This window comes from Pezoporus occidentalis, unplaced genomic scaffold (genome assembly GCF_034315485.1).
Source record: "Pezoporus occidentalis ecotype Australia unplaced genomic scaffold, CSIRO_AGI_Poc_V1 ctg10, whole genome shotgun sequence".
Classification (NCBI taxonomy): domain Eukaryota; kingdom Metazoa; phylum Chordata; class Aves; order Psittaciformes; family Psittacidae; genus Pezoporus; species Pezoporus occidentalis.
The window spans coordinates 6,112,598-6,135,823 of record NW_026912779.1 but is presented as its reverse complement, the minus strand read 5'-3'; the positions used below and the strand labels follow the sequence as shown (position 1 = coordinate 6,135,823).

General features: G+C 46.0%; 1 protein-coding gene across 5 annotated transcripts in view; it reads left to right on the top strand.

Annotated features, from left to right (window-relative positions):
* PAK5 (p21 (RAC1) activated kinase 5) overlaps positions 1–23,226 on the top strand; it is a 175,216-nt gene that overhangs the window by 97,614 nt on the left and 54,376 nt on the right. Inside the window, exon 2 of one of the 5 annotated variants that reach the window (XM_062610506.1) lies at positions 8,875–8,946. The exons of the other annotated variants lie outside the window; for them this stretch is intronic. The gene's annotated coding sequence lies outside the window, so the exon portion shown is untranslated. The remainder of the gene's footprint in view (positions 1–8,874; positions 8,947–23,226) is intronic. 5 annotated transcript variants of the gene reach the window in all.

Sequence of the window (23,226 nt, the reverse complement as noted above, 5' to 3'; positions counted from 1 at the left end):
GGGGTTGATCTAGATAAATGTATTATTTTCATGTTTTTCATTTCCTGTGGATGTACATACTGGTGTAGCTTAACAGCACATAAGAAGGAAGAAACAAAAGGAAGAGGACAAATTAAGTGACTGCTGCCAAATTAATTATTCCATCATGTTTCAACTCGTATTTTTAAACCTACAACTTTGAATGGGGACATTCAAATTTATCATTGCAACGACCATCTTCCCATCTAATTTAAAGTCATTCAGCTTTACAAGCAGCAATTATACTCCATGCTAACAAATGAAAAGACATGGCAACATCAGAAAAACTGATTATTCAAGCAGTCTTTCTTACATAAAATAGCTAACTAATCTCCCAGCATCAGTCCTTGAGTGCTAGTGCAAATACCCTCCTGTGAGATAACTTCATTCTCTGTATGTTGGCAGCCTGCTTCTCATCCCTGATTGCTCTCTCTGTTGTCACAGTGATAGTTTGGGGGTTAAGAAATGATTTTCTCTTTTGTCTCTGTAGCTCTTCTTGCAGTCAGTGCTGGTTTTATCCCCTTCTTCTGTGACCAATGAAAGTAATGGGGGGTGTGTCCTGCTCAGGAGAATAAGGGCATCTTCAGACTTACTGCTGTTCTGCTACTCCGACCATCATCTTTGAGGCCATCAAGTCTGAGGTTCTGGGGGAACCTAAATGTCAGTGGGCTTTGCTGCCAGAGAGGGGTATCTATTTGAAGGTGTCCTGGTTTATTGGCATGGAGGTGTTTGATGTGTCCTGGTCCAAAAGGGGGGATCTGCCAAAATATAGGAACTTTAAAGACATATGATCAAAACCCCAAACTCTTAACACCAAACCTGATTCTCAGAGTTTAAATGTTCTTTTTAAGCATGCCAGTCGCTGTAATCAGTGCAGCGTTGCACTTGAAATCTTGTTATGAGCAATAGGAAGCGCATCTTATTTGCAAAGCCAAGAATGTATTGTTAGTGTAAATGAAATCTTAACCCCGTAAAGAAACAGTTATTGTTAGTCCAACCCTACTTATTACAGGAAAAGAAAAGGAAAATAAGAAATCCAACTGCAGAAGTAGTCCCAATAATAAGTTAAATGTTACTAAACACCATCTGTGCCTTTCTCTGCTCAGCCTTCTACTGCCCCTGGGAAAAAGTAAGGTGCCACAGGGGTAAATTTTTGGTTCTCCTCTTCCTGGCTCCCCTGCAGGCATGTCTGGCTTCTTGTATGGTGCATCAAAGCCTGCCCAGAAACTGAGATGGAACCAGCAGAAGTTCAATTCTAATTCGACCAAACAGACCAATTTTGCACGTGGAAATTGCTGTCTTGTAGAGGTTTTTTATCCCCCTTTAGCCTTACCAACCCTTGTGTGCATTCAGAATGCCTCTTCTCCAGTAGAGCATTTCTGCTTCTAGCCCCGACTGCTCTTCATTTCAAAGGCAACAACGACAAAAAGGCAGCAAGTACTCAGTGTCCCGCGCTGCTTCCAGGAGGAGCATGAGGCTGATGTTGGCATTCATTCTTCCTTGCTGGGAGAAGCAGGAGGTGGAGGTTGGTGGTTTCTTCCTCTGGTCTCTAGGATCCACTTGGGGTAATAAATGTATTTATGTTTTCCTGCATGCTTTTGCATGCTCTTTCTTAGTCTGCATCCTCATGTTTTATCCATTTTTACTGCATGAAGAGTGTCTCAAACCCATCAAATCCTTGTTCCTTATTCTCTCTGCTACCCGTAAAACTCATTTTGTTGAGATCTGCATTTTTTGGCTGTTGGTGAAATATTTATGGGGCTCATGCAACATTGCCTGTGGTGAGTCCAGTAGCATCCTGTGCGCCCTCTCCAATCTTCCCATGCCTGCCCCCTTCTGCATGGCATCCTGTGCCCCTGCTTGGCAGCCCATAGCTATTTCATACTGTGCTGCTATTCCACTACACCACCTGATGGTGCTGGGATCATCAATGTTTCATGCTCCACAGAATACCTGCCTGTTACAGCTCTGTACAAGCATTATGGCTATGTACAAGGGTAAGCCCCTGGTCAATAGAAGAATTGCTGGTACAGTTGAACAAGCTGCAGCAAAACCCCAGGCAGACGGAGGCAGAACCTGACCCTCAGCAGAGTCAGTGCCTCAACACACACTGATCCATCAGGTTATTTGCCGGTTTTATTCCCTCCCTCTGCCACATAACAGCTCTTGACTTGATATTTTCATTTTAATTATTGCAGAACATTAGGCTGATGTCTATAGGGGATTATTTGTAAGGCTTTCAAGGTTTCTTTCCTGATCTTAAAGTGGAGAGGCTGTTGCTGTGCCTGCAAAGTGAAGGTCGCTGCCCCTGCCCTGTGACTTGCTTTGTGTTTCCCAGCGTTGAATTGAACTTGACATATTAGAAGTATTTTTGACTGAGAAGCTGTCGCTTCTGATGTCAGGAGGTTCAGTCTGTACAGCCACTGGCCATCACCGTGAGTGCCCGGTCAACACTGAAGTCACTGGGATTTTCCACTTCCCTGTGAGAGTGCTGAGGCGCTGGCACAGGGTGCCCAGAGAAGCTGTGGCTGCCCCATCCCTGGCAGTGTTCAAGGCTAGGTTGGATGGGGCTTGGAGCAACCTGCTCTAGTGGAAGGTGTCCCTGCCCATGGCAGAGGGTTGGAACTGGATGAGCTTTAAGGTCCCTTCCAACACAACCCATTCTATGGTTCTATTCTTGTTGCCTGTGAAGGAAGAGCAGAAGAGCCAGAGGTTCAGATCACAGCCGCACTGACACATCTCTGCCATGCTGCTGGGAACTGGGCATGGCATTGCAACTGACTGGGGATGTGCTCATACCATTAGCTCACTTTCTCCTGGATCTTTGAGCTTTCTTGGACATTCAGCACTGTCCCTGCTCTGTCATTCCTGTGTAATCTGCACTGTATTGTTAGCCTTTTCCCTAAATTGTTGTGCAGTACCTATCTATCCATAGCTTGTTGTAGCAGTGAGCTGCTTTGAAACGTTCCTGATCATCACTTGGGTTTTGGGTGGTCTACCATTTGTCTAAAAATAAGCATCTCTTCAACCCTTGGCTGCTTTACTGTTTTTATGTACATACCCCTCTTCAGTGGGATTTGCTAAGCACTGTTTGTCTCTTCCTTTGCAGGTGTTACCAAGTTCTGACCTTCTTTGATTTCTAGGGAATTTTATGATCTTAAGGTCTTTTCCAGCCCTAACCGTTCTATGGTTCTATGGCATCTACTCCTGGAGGAGGTGTTACCCTGAGATGTGCTTTTCATTCCTGCTCTTAACAATTCCCTGTAATTGTTTCAGTTTTCCAAGCCAGAAGCTTGACACCAGTTTGCTTAGGGGATGCTGCCCTTCCTCAGCAAGGCTTGACCTGCTCCAAGAGTCTGCTCGAGTCCCCATGGCTTCTAGAGCTGTTCGTTCATCCATGCTTTGAGCGCTTCAGAGGATTTTACTGGGGTGCTTCAGCCAGCAACATGGAAAACATCCCAAATTGCACAGCAGCCCTAAATTCTGCCTGCAGAGTCCTCTCCCCCTTTATACTGCTGATACCAGCATGGACCGCAGCTACCAAGTCCCTCCATGGCATTGCCCAAATGCAATGTATCCCAAAGGGTGCAGAAGATTGTCCAAGATTAAGGTTGTGGTATTCAGAAGCTCATCTGCTCAGGATATGTCGAGGGAAATGGAGTAGTCATAATTCCAGCTAAAATCAAGGGGGGAGGAGGGAGTGGTTCCACATTTTGAATGCAAACATTTAAAACAGATGCAGCCTGCTGGGAAGCATCCCATTAAATTGCATGACTTTTAAAAGGGAAAGAACATCCATTTCACTGAAGTCCACAATATGAACGATGAGGAGTCAAGAGACATTTTTTGCCCACTTTGAGAGTAAATGTACTTTAAATCTAATTCTTCTGTGCAGCTGCTGCTTTCTCTCTGGAAAGCCTTTTTCATGCTTTGAGCGATGCAGAGATGTGGGCTGGGTGCTAATCCAGTTTAAGGTGCCAAACTTCCTTGCCACTCATGGAAGGTTTCACCACCACCACCACCTTTGAGATAAATGTAGGACTGTCTTTTACTGTAACCCACCACTGGTTTGGGGAGATCTGTTGAAGATTCATTACTTGTGGAGGAAAAAGTGAAGGTTTCATGTTATTTTGGTGTCGATACACCAATGTAAGATGGTGTGGAATCAGCTGGTTTGGGTTTTTCTCCTTCTATATAAGTATTTAGTAGTGTCTGCATTTAAAAGAATAAGCCAAAACAAACCAGGACCTGTGAAAGAGGCTCATGGCACTGAAGGTGCTGCTGGAGCACCCTGGGTGGTGTTGATGGGCAAACCAGGAGCTGTGGTGGGGTGCTCCTGTTAGCTGCTCTTCATGGGTAGGTGTTTGTTGGAGTTACTGCTGCAGCTACCACTTATTTGGGGCTGGAAGATCATCCTGCAGTAGGGGTTAATTTGAAGATGCTGGTAAATCAGGTATGCCAAAATGCTGTGGAGGCTGGAGTTTCCTGAGCTTTGTTACCACCCATTTGACTGATTTCTGATAGCATGCAACACCAAATATCAGTACTGAGGGAGTTTGGCTGGAATAGCAGCAGGATTTTGCTGTCTCCTTCCCCCTGCTTTCCTTATCCAATCTGCCCCAGAGACTTCCTTCTCCCAATTCTTGCTCCTTTCCTTTGGGAAAGATACCTATTTGAGGAAAGCCCCGGGCAGAGCTTCCTCCTTTCCTATTCCTCTGCTCTCTCTTCCTGAGAGTGTATTTTGGAGATGGAGCTTGCTGATCTTGAGCTCATTAATGCTGTCATACCATTCTGAATACATCAGCTGTGCCCATAATATGCAGTCTGAAGCCATTATTCTCTATTCTCTAGAAGTGATCTTCCTTTTTTAATTACTATTATTTTTATACATGCGCTGCAGTCTGAGCGGTTTTCCAATAGTAACTCATATTCAGCGACTTATTAAGGTTTATCCAAGTCACAGATTCCCAGTGGATGTTCTGAGCTTGCTTCTTAGTTAAAAACATCATCTAAATTCAAATCAGGAATTAGCACAGTTCTGCAAATGACATTCACCCCTCTGCAGAAGGACCAGTGTTAATCCTATGCATTGCAGCAACAGTATTTCAGGCCTTGTTTGAGGGCTTTAGTGGGGCTTAAACGAGCCTTAGGCAAAGCACAGAGCACTGCAGTAGTGTGGGACTAGCTGCTTACTTTGGGCACTGAGCTAAAACATGTGTCAGAGGGGCTGTATTAGGATGTGGGTTCCCTTTATAGCCAGGGCAGAAGACGAGGTGCTCCACAAAGACTTCTTGTGTCATCTGGTACTGAAGTTAGTAGCTGCGGACAACATCTTCCTGTGATCCTGTTCCTAAACCATTGCCTCACTGCTGGAATCCCTGCCTTTGCTGGGAGAGGGATCAGGCCCCTGCTTCACAGAACTAAGGGAACTGATGTGGTGCTGGCAGAAACAGCAGGATCTTCAGTCTGGGACTTTGAGCTCCTAATGGAATTCAGGTCAGGTTGATCTGGTTCCTGTAGGGCTTTCTGGAAATGCCCACCTTAATATATTACTTTTGTGCCTCCTTACTGGTTGTCACCAGCAGTCTGTGGTGTTTGCATTGCTGGAGTTCCACTAAACTCATTGTGCTGAGTGTATTGAGTGGGTTAAAGAGCATCATCCATCCATCCATCCATCCATCCATCCATCCATCCATCCATCCATCCATCCATCCATCCCTGTCTCTCCAGGGTAGAGCATGTCCTTGGCATAGAAATGGTGAAGTGATGCTCACAGTAGAAGAGGAAGCTGATATACTCCCTTCTCCAACACCCTGCTGCTTGGAAAAAGACAAACCCAAAACAGATGTGTCATTAAATCATCTTGAATCATTGCAAACATTGCAGGGGCTCAGCGCAAACATCCATAGCTTTAAACCACCTCCACAAAGTGCTCTGTGTCTCTGTCATGAAATTTGGATGAGCTACACTGGATAAACTGTTTTTACTGTTACCTGATAGCCACCTACCTTTTAAAGTGGAGATTTACAGGGGAAAGATAACAATGCATTTCAGTGCACTGTGAGAGCTTACCAGAAGGGTGATGGGATTTCTTGGTCCTCATAAAGCTGCTGCCCAGCATGGGGAAATCTCTCCCTCTAGTTTGGCGAGCAGGCAGAGGAAGCTGTCTAGTGTCTGAGATTAAAGTATATGATAATTTAATCACCAGTTAGTTAGTGATAATGAGCAAGTATTTTGCCAAATGAGCTCTTAAAGTGAATCTCTAAACACGGATCCTGGTGCTGCCCTGCTTAAATTGAGTGCAAGGTGCAGCCCTATGAAAGGCTCACGCATTGGTGTTCAGCTTCAGCCTGTGTTGGTGGCAAACCTGCTGGCCAAATGACCGAGCAACACGTGTACCCATGTCAGGGATAGGATGTAGCTCCAAGGGCTTCTTAACTCATAACTGATGAGCTCAGCTTCACTGAGCTTTTCCAGCATGGATATGTTCCTACTTAATTGTTGGACTTCTGAGAAGCGTGACAGCAGAGCAGCCAAACAGTCTTGTTTTCTTTTTTTAGCTATCTTTATTTTACCTGGATCATTACCCAGCATCAAAGAGTGCTGCTGTTGCTTGAAATAAACATGTTTAAACATTAATAAGTAGCATAAGAGATGCTCTTTTTGATGCCGTGTGGGAAAACATCGGCTGGTACATAGAGGAGAGGAAAGGTAGCATGGATGGGTTTTAGCTGGTGTGTTTTAATGTCCCTCAGTAATTACTTTGCAAGTAGTAATGCAAACAAGGGAAATTGCTGCAATCAGGGGCCCATAACACTGCCTTGAGACAAGCCCAACTGAGCCAACAACGCGCAAGCTGGTTCCCAGCAGCAGCAAAGAGGTTGGTGAGGGTGAACTTGGGTCTGTCTTGTGTCTGCCCAAAGGTACATGGAAGGTTGCTGGGAGCCTGGTGACACTGAAAGCAGTGCCCTGGACCTCTCCAGCGGTGGTTAGCCCTGTGTTAGGGCAATTTAAGAGGATACAGAATCACAGAATGGTTTTGGTCGGAAAAGACCTTAAGGTCATCCAGTTCCAACCCCCTGCCATGGGCAGGGACACCTTCCACTAGATCAGGTTGCTTCAAGCCCTGTCCAGCCTGGCCTTGAGCACTGTCAGGGATGGGGCAGCCACAGCTTCTCTGTGTGGCACCCTATGCCAGTGCCTCAGCACCCTCACAGTAGAGAACCTTTTACTTATATCTGACCTGAACTTCCCCTGTTTCAGTTTGAACCCATCACCCCTTGTCCTGTCACTACAGTCCCTCTCCAGCATCCCTATAGGCCCCCTTCAGATACTGGAAGGCTGCTATGAGGTCTTCACGCAGCCTTCTCTTCTCCAGGCTGAACAGCCCCAACTTTCCCAGCCTATCTTCATACGGGAGGTGCTCCAGTCCCCTGATTATCCCTGTGGCCTCCTCTGGACTTGTTCCAACAGTTCCGTGTCCTTTTTAGGCTGAGGACACCAGAACTGCACACAATACTCCAGGTGAGGTCTCCCAAGAGCAGAGTACAGGGGCAGGATCACCTCCTTCAACGTGCTGGTCACGCTTCTCTTGATGCAGCCCAGGATACTTATTACAGTTCCTTATTACATACATATTACAATTTCAACTATGTTGAAAGCCTCAAAATTTGAACACAGTGATGCTGCCCCTATTGCCAGATTTCTTAGAAACTGACTTTCAAAAGGAAGATTTATTCCATTTTCATATGGCTGAGCATGCTGGTGAGGGACTCTTCATTAGGGACTGTAGTGATAGGACAAGGGGTAACGGGTTAAAACTTAAACAGGGGAAGTTTAGATTGGATATAAGGTGGAAATTCTTTCCTGTTAGGGTGGTGAGGCACTGGAATGGGTTGCCCAGGGAGGTTGTGAATGCTCCATCCCTGGTGGTGTTCAAGACTAGGTTGGATGAGGCCTTGGGTTGATATGGTTTAGCGTGAGGTGTCCCTGCCCATGGCGGGGGGGTTGGAACTGGATGATCTTAAGGTCCTTTCCAACCCTAACAATTCTGTGATTCTATGTTACAGTGCGTACCATGCTGCTCCCTGTCAGCGTGAGATGCTGAGCTGGCTTTGTCACGAAGACTCAGAAGGTCAATCCAGAAGGGACTGTTGAGTCATCTTTGTCCTTGCTCCAGCATTTCAGGAGCTGCTGTGTTTCCACCTGCTCATCTCAGCACAGGGCACGCTGTGTCTGACCACTCTTTTCCTGTGCAGGAACATGTCCAAGCTTCACGTGGCATCTCCAAGAAATTAACATGTTTACTGCTCTGTTTGATAGCCTGTTGGAGAGATTAATGATTCATAGGATAAAAATACTTTCCTTGTTGGCTCTTTCTTGCCTTCAGCTTCCAGCCAGTGATTCCTTTTATTCCCTATTTCAGAGATACAAAGCCCTTCTTTTGCACTGTGTTTTCCTTTGTGAAGGAAGTTTTATGCTATAATCAAGTTGCCTCTCGGTCTGCTTTAGACAACCTGAACAGATCAAGCTCCCCATTTCTCATTATAAGATGTTTTTCTCCCATCTAGTGATTTTTACGGCTGTCTCCTGTATCCTTTCCAGCGTTTCAACATCATCTTGCCAAGGTTAACCCCACAGCTGTTCCAGGATCCAGCTCATCAAGCTGCAGTGTCTGAGGCAGGGGGTTACATTGCCTCCTGGTTTGCATGCATTGCATTTCCATTTGACATGGGCATGGCTTAAGTGGGATATCCCACATGGGGAGGTTGTGCTCAGGTCCCCTGAGTATTGTCACAGAGGTGTTTTGTTCCATATTGTGGTCCCAGTAGTTTTCTCTTTCCATTGCTTTTTCAGTGGTTAAAAGAAGAAAACAGTTAGTGCAGAGCTGTTGCTGGGGAAAGATGAGTTACTCACTTCATAAAGCAGGTATTCCCAATGCTTCCTTGTTTTTTGGTTTGGCAGCTAAGCTAAAGATCAATTAAATGTCTCCAGCCTTGCTGCAGGGAAGGCTGGGGAACCATTTGTTGTTTTAAATCTCTTTACTTTTCAATTGTCCAATTCAGTTATGGGTGAGCTTATACTTTCACTGGGAAAGGGCAGCAGCTATAGAAGACCCAAGGACCTGGGCTGTTCAGGATCTGATGAGGAATTGCATGTTTTCAGTGCACCTTCAGAGGTTTTGCCAGTAAATGCAAATAGGTATTTGCTTTATCTTAACATATGGAGAGTTACATGTGTGTGTGTTTGTGCTTTGCAGCCCAAAGACAGAGCTCAGCAGCATCCACCCGAGCAGTGCTGGAAACCTGATTTTAGTCAGTTTGCACAGACTGTTCCTTGCCTCAAAGCCATTGAAAGCAAAAGGGAGGTTTCCAGGGAGCCCAAAAACATATGTGAGGTTTTGAGGTTGCTTTTGTTTGTTTTAATTTCACTACATCCCAGAAACAGCACTTCTTCAAAATCTCATTTGTGGTTATTTTTCTGTCTGTTAGAGGGAGGAAAAGGGGCTTGTTGTGCATTCATACATCAAAGCACATCGTACATAAAGGTTATGGGGTGCTTTAGTTCCAGGGGTCCCATGAAAGTACAGTGTAGTCAGGGGCTTTGTCAGTCACTGATGTAAAACCAAGTAACAAATGTTGCTTGAATTCATCCAAAGCCACTTCCTAAGCAGAGACTTGAGCATCTGTGCCCTGTACCTGGCTTCACTGAAGGAGAACTCCTGCATAACACACTGTTCTCAGGCTGTCAGGATTTTCTGCTGTATAACCTGCTTAGGTTTCTTTACAGCCCTTTGCAGTAAACTTTGAGCTCTTCACTAGTCTGAGAGCAGATGCTCTTTCTCACTTGCCATCTTCATCCTCTCTTCCCCTCCAGCTAATGGTGAGAAGTATTTTTAAGTACCATTGCACATAGATCTGGGAGGCTGAATGACTTAGGAGCCAGCTGGGAGGATGAATGTGTCATTCCTGGAGTAAAACATAGATCTGGGGAGTGTTCATGGTTGGGTTTTTTTCCAGCGTTGCCATTTCAGGTGGCCCAGCAGATGGAACTGCCCACGAATCCATGTTTATCCCTGCAAAACCAGCTGCTGCAGAAGGCTGGGGCGAGGGTTCTGTGGACTCCTGTGCTTTGGAGAGCTTGTTACGATGATATTAATGCCCCTCTGTTTGGCTTAGCAGTGTTCTCCAAATTGGTGTTCGTTCTGGAAGTTGTGTATAATTCCCAATTTGTTTGTTTAGGCCACGTTAATTGGGTAAGGTACTGGAAGATCGTATTTGTTCCTCTGAAGGAGACAAAAGGATCAGAGCAATTTGGGGGTGATGACATCTCGCCAGAGGATATCTGGTGGCATCCACTGGCATTCCGGGGATTAAAGATGTTCCCTATTGGTGTGGATGTGGTGCCGTACCCTGGATTCCCCATAAAAGCATGAACGTAGTCATTGAAGTGAGTGGCAATAGTCCTTTAGGCATTAGTCCTTGGAGCACCTCTCCTGTGAAGACTGGCTGGGAGAGCTGGACTGGTTCATCCTTGGAGAAGAGGGGGCTCCAGGAAGACCTTATAATAGATTCCCAGTACCTAAAGGGGCTGACAAGAAATCTGGAAGAGGGGTTTTGGACAAGGGCCAGTAGGGACAGGCCACAGGGAATGGCTTTAACCTGACAGAGAGGAGATTGAGTTGAGCTCTTAGGCAGAAGCTCTTCCCTGTGAGGGTGCTGAGGCGCTGGCACAGGGTGCCCAGAGAAGCTGTGGCTGCCCCATCCCTGGCAGTGTTCAAGGCCAGGTTGGACACCGGGGCTTGGAGCAACCTGCTCTAGTGGAAGGTGGCCCTGCCCATTGCAGGGGTTGGAACTGGGTAAGCTTTAAGGTCAACCAACCCAAACCATTCTGTGATTATGTGATCTGTCACTGCTCCTGAGAGGTCATGGAAAGGCATCAGCAGCCATTGCAACAAGCAGGAGCACCCAGGGCAGCAGCAAGCAGGCACTGGGCTGCACAGGGATTCTGTAAATCCTGTGCCTGCTGGGAAACCCTTTGGAAATGAATATTTAATAGAGAAATAAAATGATTATATGTACGTGTAAATGCTGTATTTATCTCCCTGCAGGCCTATAAACTGGTAGCTGTCAGCCCAGAAGGGCTATAATAATTACGGCTTCACTAAGTTGGCTAATAACATATCAATTCCATTGGGATGATCTTGTGCTTTCCTTAATGGGAGGTGTGGGAAGCATTAGTCCCATTTCCTACAAGCCACCTACAAGGAAGAGGGACTTGTCCTGTGTCCAGCTTTCCCCAAAACTGAAAACTTACGAAGATGCTGTTTTTACCGAAGCTCCAGCTCTCCATGTGGGAGCCGATACTTGGGGCTGAACCCCGTAACAACTGAAGTCTTCAGTAAATGCTCTTACATCAACTTTCTCTATTACTCGGGGTTGTGTTGTCTTGTTTCCTAGTGGCAATATATAATTTGTTCACTAATAGACTGTTCCATTTAGACAAATTAGACCTTTTAACACCATTCTTATTAATTGGTTTTGACTGCACTGCAGTAATTACAGCAGGGATTGGGACATTGTAGTTGCAGAGGATTGTTGAGACAACGCTTGGCACGGTTTCCATGCGAGTTTGTTATCTCTCTATTTAAACATGGTACTTGAAGCACTACCATGATCTTGGAGTGGCTGTAATTACATGGACAAACCGGTGGGAAGGAGTCATAATGTGGCATCGAAATAGCACCAGGGAGTGCAAACTTGGTTTCACAGATAACATAAAGAAAGTGATGGAGGTGGGATGCCAATGCTGCTGCATCCTGGGGCTCGCATGAATGGTTATTGTGGCTTATATTGAGTAGAGGTGGGGAGTGGATATTGGCATTTCCAAGCATAGTCAAGCATTCCCCATCCTTCCAGGGGGAATTTGAGGTTTACTGCCTGTTTAAAGTGGCTGGGAATTCATTGAAGGCTTCGAGCAACACCCACCATTGCCTCTGGGATGCATCGCCCACGTTGCAGCATTGGTTGCAGCAGGAGCAGCCTTCCTCCCCATCAAGATCCTCCATTTATCTTCATTTAATTCCATTGCTCCCATTTCTTTCCCACCATGCTGATGGTAGAGAGCCTTCTCACAGCCCTCTGCTGAAGCTGAGAAGTCCCGGACCTGTTGGAGAGGGAGTGAGCCCTTGCAGTGCACCTGGTACTGAGCCCGATGGAAAGACTTTGCTGCCCATGTCCACATGGACTGCAGTAAGCAGTGCACACCCGGACACTGGTTTCCCAGAGCTTGTCTGTAGTATTCTGTGTTCTGGTGCTAGTAAATCACTATCTGTACAATGCTGCAGGGGTGCAGCAGGCTGAGAGAGTTGGGCTTGTTCATCTTGGAGAAGGCTAAAGGGAGACCTTAGAGCAGCTTCCAGTGCCTAAAGGGTCCTACAGGAGATCTGCAGAGGGACATTTTACAAGGGCCTGTAGTGACGGAACAAGGGGGAATGGCTTTAACCTGACAGAAGGGAGATTTAAATTAGATATTAGGAAGGATTTCTTCACTATGGGGGTGGTGAGATACGTAGTACAAAGGGTTCGTTCGTTGCTGCCCAAACAGAGCCAGTGATCCCCTTACCGCCCTGTGCCTGTGCTTGAAACCATCTTAATGCACTGTATCATGGCACGTTAGAAAGTCAAATCTCCTTTTAGCCCAGCTTCCTAAGGAGGATTATGTGCTCATGCTGTTTATATCTTCATCCCTCCATCAAGAACTTTTGACCCTGTGGGCCCAGATCAACCACATTTATCAGCTGAAGGTGTTGATGGTAGTAGGCCACAGGAGGGGTTGGAGCCAGATAAAGTGGTGACACTGAAGGAAAGTGCTTCTGTGTCAGCTCACTGATCAGGCATGAGGTCCATGGGAGAGGCTCACAGGCACCCAGACACGGGAATTGCCTTTTTGCTGAGCCCCACTGTATGTCCTGAGGCAGAGGTGCCTCAGCAGCACTGGGGCTCACAGGGCTGCCCCATTGCTGCTCCCATGGGTCTTGGCCATGCAAGAGGCAGTTGGGCTGTAAATAGCAAGCTTCAGTAAACAGGTTTTCTGCAGCATTACCAAACATGGCAACATCTGGGACAAGCAGAGGAAAACCTGAGTTCAGATTTTGCATTGGAAGCATTGAGGCTTTCCAAAGCTTTGTGTCTTTAGACAAAGTGATGGGGATCTCAGGGTTTGGATTTTCACCTTGATTTTCCTGCACTTCTGATGCCTGGGAAGATGTTAAATGAAGCCAAGTCCACAGGTTCAGGCATAGGGAAACTGATGAGAGCTGCATCTGGTCATGCACGTGTGTGTATACATGCATGTGTGTGCATTTATATGGACATATGTGTGTGTATATATATCTGTGTGTATATATATCTGTGTCTATATATATCTGTGTTTATATATGTGTGTGTCTATATATATGTATATCTCTATACATAGGCACGTGTTATGCAGTGCTGTATATTCTCAGCCATTCTAATAGCAGACTGAGATTGAGTATTTTTAATCTCAAGCTTGAAAATACAGTGCTAAGAGAAAAATCCAGTGGGGTCTCATGCTGGGGGGCAGTCCAGGTGAGTTCGGGCTACCCTGACAGCTGAACTAGACCTTGCTGTGCCCCCAAACACATGAGCTCGCTCAGGTTTTGCACCTTTTTCCTGTGGACACAGGAATGATTCCCTGTGGTCTCACCTGACCTGAGTAAAATAAACCCCATTTGCAGCGCTGTGTGCAGTTCTGGTGTCGTCAAAGTAAGAAGGACATGGAGCTGTTGGAACAAGTCCAGAGGAGGCCACGAGGATGATCAGGGGACTGGAGCACCTCCCGTATGAAGACAGGCTGAGGAAGTTGGGGCTGTTCAGCCTGGAGAAGAGAAGGCTGCGTGGAGACCTCATAGCAGCCTTCCAGTATCTGAAGGGGGCCTATAGGGATGCTGGGCAGGGACTCTTCATTAGGGACTGTAGTGACAGGACAAGGGGTAACGGGTTCAAACTGAAACAGGGAAAGTTTAGATTGGATATAAGGAGGAAATTCTTTCCTCTTCAGGTGGTGAGGCACTGGAATGGGTTGCCCAGGGAGGTTGTGAATGCTTCATCCCTGACAGTGTTCAAGACCAGGTTGGACAGCGTTGGGTGATATAGTTTAGTGTGAGGTGTCCCTGGCCATGGCAGGGGGGTTGGAACTGGATGATCTTAAGGTCCTTTCCAACCCTACCTATTCTATGATTCTGTGACTGTAGTGACCGGACGAGGGGTAACAGGTTAAAACTTAAACAGGGGAAGTTTAGATTGGATATAAGGAAGAAGTTCTTTACTGTAAGGGTGGTGAGGCACTGGAATGGGTTGCCCAAAGAAGTAATAAATGCTCCATCCCTGTAGTGTTCAAGGCCAGGTTGGACGGGGCTTGGAGCAACCTGCTCTAGTGGAAGGTGTCCCTGCCCATGGCAGAGGAGTTAGAATTAGATGATCTTAACGTCCTTTCCCACTGAAGCTATTCCATGATTCTATGAAGTGCACACCCACTGGGTTGTACCTCACAAGCAGAAAGCCTGCATATACTGAAGTCTCTCAGCAACAACCTCAATGAACTAAATCCTTCTCGGGGAGCAAGAGATAATCATACAAAGAGGCTCAGTTTTCCCCCCGCTGTGCATCTGTCAGTCAGCGCCCGCAGAGAGGGTGGAAATCTGCTGTGCTGCCCATGGGGAGAGATGGGACCAGATGGGTGTGGGATTACATCTGTGATAGCAAGAGGGGAATTGGGAACGCTGTGCTGACGGCTCTGTCTGCAGGTATGGGGAGGTACCCCCCACTGCAGCTGCTTTGATTCAGTCCTGGGGCCGCATCCAGCCCTCCTGCACAGAGGTTTGAGGCACGCACAGTTGTTTGTGTTGGTTGTGCTGTGGGCTGCTGAGGATGCTAATCCATTTCTACTCTAAAAATGATTGCATTTGGGACTGGAAGGTGGAATTGAACGTGGTTATCCACTAATCTGTAATAGCTTTTTTCTTTTCTTTAACTTTTAATCTTAGATTTAAAGCCGTGTCTTGCGGTTTTGATGGGAATAAGCTCTGTTTCTGTTTCAAATCAGTGTTTGTCGTGACAAAGATTGTCTGATACCAGTGTGTAATTGTGAAGTTAGCACAAGAAAAGAATGTCAATTAACCTTTAGTAAGTAGGGCTGTAACTTCTTGTTCCTAATTTCTGGGACATGGCTCTGAGCCCGCTGTAAACACAGTATTTTCTGGCCATTTGAATCACTGCTTTCCTCAGGAATAATTAAAACACCCTAAAAGAAATGGCATGTAACATCAGCAAAAAGGCAGCGAGCAAAACTCTCAAGTGCCTCTGTTCTTCTTAATCTCCTCTTATTTTTAGCCTCTTTGGTATCTTCTGGGATCTTAAAGCTAAGTTCCTTCCGTGTGCTTCTTGCATACATTTTGACGAAGCTCTCATTGCAATATTCATCAGGGATATGTTGCATGACTCGTCCAAATGTCATTTCGGAGGAAGACTGCAGGAAAGGTTCTTCAACAAAGTCTGTATCATCTCTCTTTTTTGCCTGTAGGTATTGCCACATCATCTTGTATCCTTGGCTTCCGAAGCATTTTCTTCCTTGCTGCATGAATCTTATTTTCAACCTTTACTCTTCAGCCTTCATGAAACCAATTACAGATCTCCAAAGTTAGGTGGTTTTCTGTCTTTGAAGCTAAAGTTTCTGCAGCCTTCGTTTTCCTGCTGTTTACCTGATAGCCTTTTGCTTGAATGGACGTGGGTCTTCAAGTACTCTGTTTTCCTACCAGCACATATGCCAGATGTCAGTACTTTAATAACCATATTACTGACTCTGGGACCTTTGGACTGGCTTTCTCATTCATCTCTTGTGATTTATTACTTGTGGCCTATTAACTCTGATAGGTGGTTAAATTTAATTATATGCAGTTGACCTTGATTATTTAATGTTAATTAAACCACTCTGGGTCTCCATTCTTTGAATCTCTTGAGAAAGAATTGCAATAATCCCTTTCCAGTATAACCTACATTAGCAGCATCCATTAAAACTTCTTAATACTGAGATCTACCTCAGAGATACTGAAGTAGGTCTCATTGGTTTCTTGAGGTGAACATGATTAAAGCCTGATGGTCGAGTTTGATGTGGTGGAGATGTTCCCCATCTTAAATATTGGGCAGTGCTTCACCATAATAAAAGCTTGTAAATAGGACTTTATTTCTTAGGGATTTTCCTCTTCCTTTTAAGAACAACCTTCCTGGTTATGAATCGAAGAGTCTGCTTATATCTCATCCAAGAGATACAAGTCTGCTTATATCTCATCTCACACCAAGTGTGTGAGACCTGTTCCACAAGTGTGGTATAAATCACAAATGAGGTAGTATGGGCTGCCTAATTTAAACTTACAGCCTGTCTTATTTTAACCAGGGGCCTCAGAGCTGGCTGTTAATAAATACCAACCCAGATATAGAAGCAGTTATAAAAAAATGAGTTATAAAACAGTTAGGGTTGGAAAGGGCCTTAAGATATATTTAATTAAGCATAAAATATAATGTTGTCCTAGATTGATTTGGGAAGGGTTGAGCAGTTATGATGCTTAGGTGTTCATCTATTTTCTGTCTATGTGCCTTCCTATGTGGCATATTGTAGACAGTTCTTATGAGATTCTTCAACTCTTTACTACTTTGATTTAATTACTTCAAGTGAATGATCTATCTTTATTGTGTGGAAGGTGCAGCAATTAATCTACCTCAATGAAAGAATTAATCAGTGAATAAAGCTACAGGGCTTGGGCGTTTGGAGGCCTTTGGTGTTTGTTCAAAGAGGAAAGTAGATCTAGATCTAGAAACTAGAGCCACGTAGACCTGCAGCCCCTGGACCTGGTCTGGGAAAGCTTTCTGTTACGCTGGTGAAGGCTTTTGCACTTCTTCCATTCCCAGCCAGCAGGATCAGGCATCCTCCCACCTGCAGTGCTGCAAAATACAGCTTATCCAGAGAAAAAGCTGGGCACCGGCTGACTGGCTTTCTAGGATGCTCTGAAGCAGGTTTATCCATAGCTATGTACAGCTCGAGCTTTCTCAGTTCTGTTTCTGGTACCAGTTCTTGAGCTTATTCTGAGTGTTTCCCCGGTGTCTTCACTAATACTTGCATGAAATGTACTGCTTTTCACATATTCTCAGGCTCACGTATCCCAAGGAAACAAATACAAAGATTAATTAGAGCATTTTGTACCTGGAGAGATGCTACAGAAATCCTCCCCTGCTCTGCCTCAGCCTGATCCCTGCCTCACATAGGAGGGAAATTGGAGATTTACAACAGATTTGCAAATGAATGTATCCCATGGCTAAGTGATCACACTGGATTTATGTTAGCCTTGGGGTGCCTGCTAGAGAGCTATGTTTTGCCTGACTTGCAGCATACATACGTTGTTCTTAAAGTAGCCCATCGCTTATAAGGTAATGAGGAAGCGATGTAAAATGTATGACCGGTTGGTTTGCCAGTCGAATAAGAAATAGTTTCTGGAGGCCATGGATTATGCGCTGAGTTATTTTTAATATTCATTTTATTGGTGCTTTTTCAAGTGGCTCCAGCAGTGGCATTTTGAGAAGATTCTAAATAGAACCTACGGCAAAGAGCAGCTCTGAGAAGGTGATTACCTCCCTGAGAAGACCAGTGGCAAATTAGGCTACTTTGTGCCTCAGAGGAGAAAATCAGACTTAGGTCCCTGTGAGCTTGGATACTTGTTTTGCTTTGAGCACAGGAATGGTCTTATTAACCCTTGTAGGACCAAACAGCAGGAATAAAGCGTGTGTAGGATGAAGGTTTAAACCCCCCTCAGCTTCAGACTTGAAGCTTGTGGTTTCCCAGGGAAATACTCACACAAGGAGAGGTGGGCTTAAAGGTTTAAAATCAAACCCAGCCTCCGGGCATAACATAGACAAATAACCATGTGGTCAAATGGGGCTTGTCCCACTAGGTTTTTCTCTGCTCTGCCCTTCCCATGTAGTCAGCAAGCCCTCCCTGCATTGTATGTGCAGCAGATGCAGCTCTCACCTGGTACCCACAGTCGTTATAGTAACAGGGATGAGTTTGGCTCTTTGACATCAAGTTCAGCCAAAGCCCCTCAGAAGAGTTAAATCAATGTAATTCCTTGGCAGAGGTGGGGATGTTGGTGCTGTCTGGTTTAGAATTGTGTTTTGCAAGCACATAACCAAGTAAGAGGTTTTCTGGGCCAGATTTTGCAGTTACTTGAGCTTCAGTGATGTGCAAAGCCTCATGTCAGCTCAAGATCTCTTCCCTGTCTGCACTGGTGGTGTTTTTAACAAGCGTTCCTGTTTTTTAACCTGTGTGTGGAAATACCATTGTTCATTGAATGTACTGTTGCTGTTGAGGGATTGAGTCATCTGTGTACCTCCCTAAGGCAGGATGCCAAGGTGTAATCAATGGGGCCTCATCCTGTGGTGTGCAGAGGGCTCCTGGTACCCAGCGCAGCAGTGGCTCATGCTGGCGGATGGGTCTTGAGCCTCCTATTGGTGAATGGCATAAGACCTGTTGGGTTTGATCCTGCCAGAGGTACTTAGTCTTCCTGTTGGCTTTGGCAGCTGTGAAGTTTGCTTCACCGTTCCTGAGTTTGGGATTGTGAGCAGCAAATCTGGGAAGGATGGACGCATTCTTGGCAGAGAAGGAAAGAAAAACCTGAGCTGTACCGCTGGCGGGTGGCTGACCCAGGGCCCAGCCTCAGTGTTTTGAGGAGAAACTGGGAGTCCCCATTACCAGAGAGTTTATAGATGACGGTAAGGAAACTCCTTCTGAAGATCCTCTGTTAAATCCCTGCTTTGTGAATAAGAACTTGAAGAGCTCTGGACCAGCTTCTGCCACCCCAGCTGAGCTGTGTAGCTGCATAGCCTTTTGGCATAGGAGCAGTGTTGTCTGGTTTTCTTCCTTAGCAGCTGTTTCATGAGCAATCCCTACATTTCTGGTGAAGACGAGAGATGAATCAGTGCACTGAATTCAGCCCAAGTCCATAAGTAAGTTCAGATCCTCCGAAACAGTATTTATTGACAAATAGGCCATGTCCATTAAAAGTAGTTCTTTCAGTTTTCATGTGACACATGGCTGATGTTTCTTTTGGTCTCAACATCTTTTCCATACCTGTTTTAATCATTACCAGCAGGATGCTTTCCCTTCCCAGCTGGATCGAGTGATTGCCCTCAGAAGATGTTTCTTCAGCCTGCAGTAGCCATGAGCCCCAGCACATGTGGGTCCCATGGGTCTCAATATCACAGGATGAGACCTATTCAGCTCAGCCCCGAGGTGGGTCCATGCTCAGCCTTTCTTTCCTTCATGAGCTCCCCAGGGCCTTTGTGTTGTTTCTCCTCCTTCACCAGCTTTCCTTGCTTGAAGGCACCCTGCAGATGCCAGACCAGCCTCTGATTGCTGGGTATCTGCTGCTGTAGGTGTTGAAAGGGAAAATATTTAGCAGCCAGCAGAACACTTGCTGGTGGGAAAGCTACAGCATCTGCAGTCCCTGGTTGTGTTTATGTTAGCAATTTCAGCATCTTTGCCATAATAACAGTAATTTAAACAGGTGCTGTTGACTGAAGGACAATTAGGGATTGTTGAATTTTGCATTTCCCTAATATTCAACCACAAACATTCACCAGCCCCATTCTGCTGGTATTTATAGTACTACGACCGAGCAGCTCCTTTGCTGTCTATGGCAGTAAATCCATGTGTAACCAGAGGAGCACTGGGACTGGCACCGTGATGCTGTAGGAGGTCACAGCACTCCTCCTCCTCCTGCAGAGATTCCTACACAGCTGCTCTCCCCAGCAGCCTGATTTGTGCTCTGGGATTTATGGAGCTGAACAGATGATGATAGAAGATCTGTGTGGTTTATTACACTTGGACCAATTTTCCCAAGCCAGAGGGCGAATCCCCCATCTCTACCTGTGCTCCTGTTTTGCAGCTGCTGTGCATCCTGTTTGGTACTCTGAAAGCTGCAGATTATGGGATTCAGAGGCTCAAAGGAGTAATTCATCCTCCTTTGGAAGCTGGGCCCAGGAATGGAGTAGGTGTTGCTGCAGTTTGCTACCACCCTTAGAATCATAGAATCAGCTCGGTTGGAAGTCCAGCCGTTACCCCAGCACTCATCTACATGGGTTTTGAACACTTCCAGGGATGGTGACTCTACCACTTCCCATGCAGCCTGTCCCAATGCCTTACCACTGTGACCTTGCTGAGGGATGCAGCAGGGTGCAGGGGGGCAGAGCCAGCAGAACACAAGTGGAAACAAGCTTTTCAAAGTGAAAATTGCAGGGAGTTTTAAAAATTTCATTTACATTTACTGGATGCTTGGTCTCAGAGCTCATTACAGGAGGGAAACTGAACACTTACCTTCATCTCCATTCGCTGCTCCAGTAGCCCAGGAACTGCATTAACACAGCCAGAGTTAACCAAGTGTGCAAGTTAAAAGCTTTGTCTGGTCCCTTCACTTCCTCAAGCATCCCTGAGGCCTCCCTCGGCTCATTCCTCAGCAGCTGGCTTGCACAGATGTGGCCAGATGTGGGATCTGACTCACTGAAGCTTCACTGGTGGTGCCTAGCAAACCAGAGGTGATCTGGCTGGGCTCTGGGATCCCGGCCTGAGGTTTCAGCATTCAGAATCAAGAAACACAGAGATCCATGTCTGATTTGAGCCCAGTGAGCCTGGAGCTTCGCCAGCACCACGGAGTTGCTGTTTCCATGGAGGCAGCTGTGCAAGCAGATTGTTCCTTTTAAAGAAAGGCAGAGCATGGGACAAACCGCATGTACTCTGAACGGGTGGAAGTTCTTCCCCAAACCCTGCAGAAACGCACTGGTACTGATAAATCTGTGCAGAAACAAGTCCCCTTTAGCTGCTCCTACATAAATTAATAATCTAGAAGCCAGTTGCAAGCATGCTTTTGCAGAGAGCTAAGGGTTACTCACGTGTGCTGAGTGATTTCTGACGTTCCTGGGGCCATGGATGGAGATGGGGTGTTACTGGTCTCTGAAAGTCCTGCTTGCAAAGGGCCAAGCCCAAAGGAGTTTTAGGGATTTATGAAGCCCTCCTGTTGGGGGAATGGAGCTGTCGGGGCTGGGTCTGTCTCTGATTAACTCAGTGCTGAGCAATCAGGGTGCTGGGAGAAGTACACAGTAGAGGGGACTTGCAGCCATGTAACATCAAGCTGATGGTACTACCATCACTGTATCCTGTGTAGAGCATGGCTGGTCCAGTCTTCCTCCCTGTCCTCTAAGAGCCACTCAACTGGCTTTCCCCTTCCATTCTGGATCAAGTCAAAGCCACCCAATTAACTCAGCTCCTTCTCACCTCACTTCTCCTCCCTTACTCTATTTTCTACTGCATCTTCCCCCTCCAGCTCAGCCTCCCTCTCTACCAGCCACTCGCATTGATACCTCTGTGCCGATCCCACCTTCCTGGAGAAACCCAATGGGATTTCAATATTCATGCCCTCATCACTCCTGCATTTCCCATTCCAGACCCCTCTCTTCCCTGTCAACCTGTTGCCACGTGCATGGTTTCCCTATAGGAATTGTCCTTGTGTCCTTGCTACAGGTACAAGGGCTTTCTCTTACATGGTGGGAGCATCTTTTAATGCAATCAGTGTCATGGCAAATACATGTGAAGTGATGCTTTTGCTGGCTGGGGGTTGTCACAGTGTGGTGGTGGCTCCTCAACTTCCCCATGAGCATGCTGAAAACTTCCTGCAGCTTCTTCTAGCGTTTTGTGTTGGGGAAAAGACCTTGGTGCCAGGAGGCACTGAAGAAAACTCTACAGGGATGGCCCTGGCAATGGATAATGCTGCTCTCCCTGTTCTCTGATTCAGCAGGATAAGCCTTTAACAGACAGAAAACCTTGCCACAAATATCACGTACACTGCCGAGCGGATGCAACACGGGGCGAGGAGGAAGGTGTCAGTGGGAAGCAGATGGTCAGCACTGTATGTGGTTTGCCTGGCATTTGTTGCTTTGCTATAGGAAGCTCAGAGATGAGTTACAGTGGGACCAAAGAGAGAGGAAAAAACCATTGAATCCTGTCAACATTCAGAAGAACAGAAGAAACAAATATATTGGCCTAAATGACCACTGGTGACTCAAAAGCTTGAGGGCAATAAATGGTGATGGTGCCATTAGGAAAAGGGAGAAGGGGCTGTGAGGGCAGAGGTGGACAGCTGCTGACTCCTGGAGGAAAATGGAAATAGGTTCTTTGAGGGTCCACACAGTTCTGCCCTGACCGCAGGGACTCTTTCCAAACCAGCCTTGTAAGTTAAAGTATTAACTTCTACCAAAAGCACTGCTACCTTCCTCAGAGGAGAGTGTTTCTTTGGGATTATTTGGGGAATAATTGGGTCTGAATCATCTCCACGTGATTCATCCATATGAATTGCAGACTGATTGCAGTTTCTGCCTGTGCCTCTCCCAGCTGAAAGCAAGCTGACCTGCGGGTTTCTGCTCTGGTGCATCCATAGGAGAATTTTGCTTTGCTGGCCTAGCATCATCTTTCCCTCATTCCAGACTTTTTTAGATAAGCAGAAGAGATTAGTGTGAGTGGAAGGCTTGATTGACCTCTTTCAAACAAATCTCTTCTCTGGAGAAGCTTGAATTAAACCCCCACTTCTATTCCTGCAATTTAACTGACTGGTGGTATCTCATCTGTGAAACAACCTACTCTGATTTATTGAAGTCTTACACTTTCAAAAGCTGATTTTGTAGTGATAGAGAATGTGTAACACCGCTCCTGAAACCTGCCTTCTTAATCATTTATCAATGTTCTGTCCTGGTTTTAGGCATCTGGTTGTGTCTTTTACATTTGTTTTTGCTTTTACTCTTGTGTCCTTGTAACCGTAATTTGGATGTATTTCCCATCTGGTCCTTGCAGTGCCCAAGTTTGCCTCTGTTTTGCCTTGTTGTGTGTTTATTAATTTCAGTGAATGATGATTTTAAGGAAACCCCTTTTTATCTGCCATGGTGAGAGGCTCTTCTGCCAAAGTTCCTTGGTCTCATGTTATTTTGCAGTAAACAGCAAGAGTTGAAAAGAGAGAGTGGAGTAACTTTGCTCTCAATAACCCGAGGTGACAGTCAGGGTAGGGATGGAGGAATGGTTGGTGATGAAGTTGGGTTT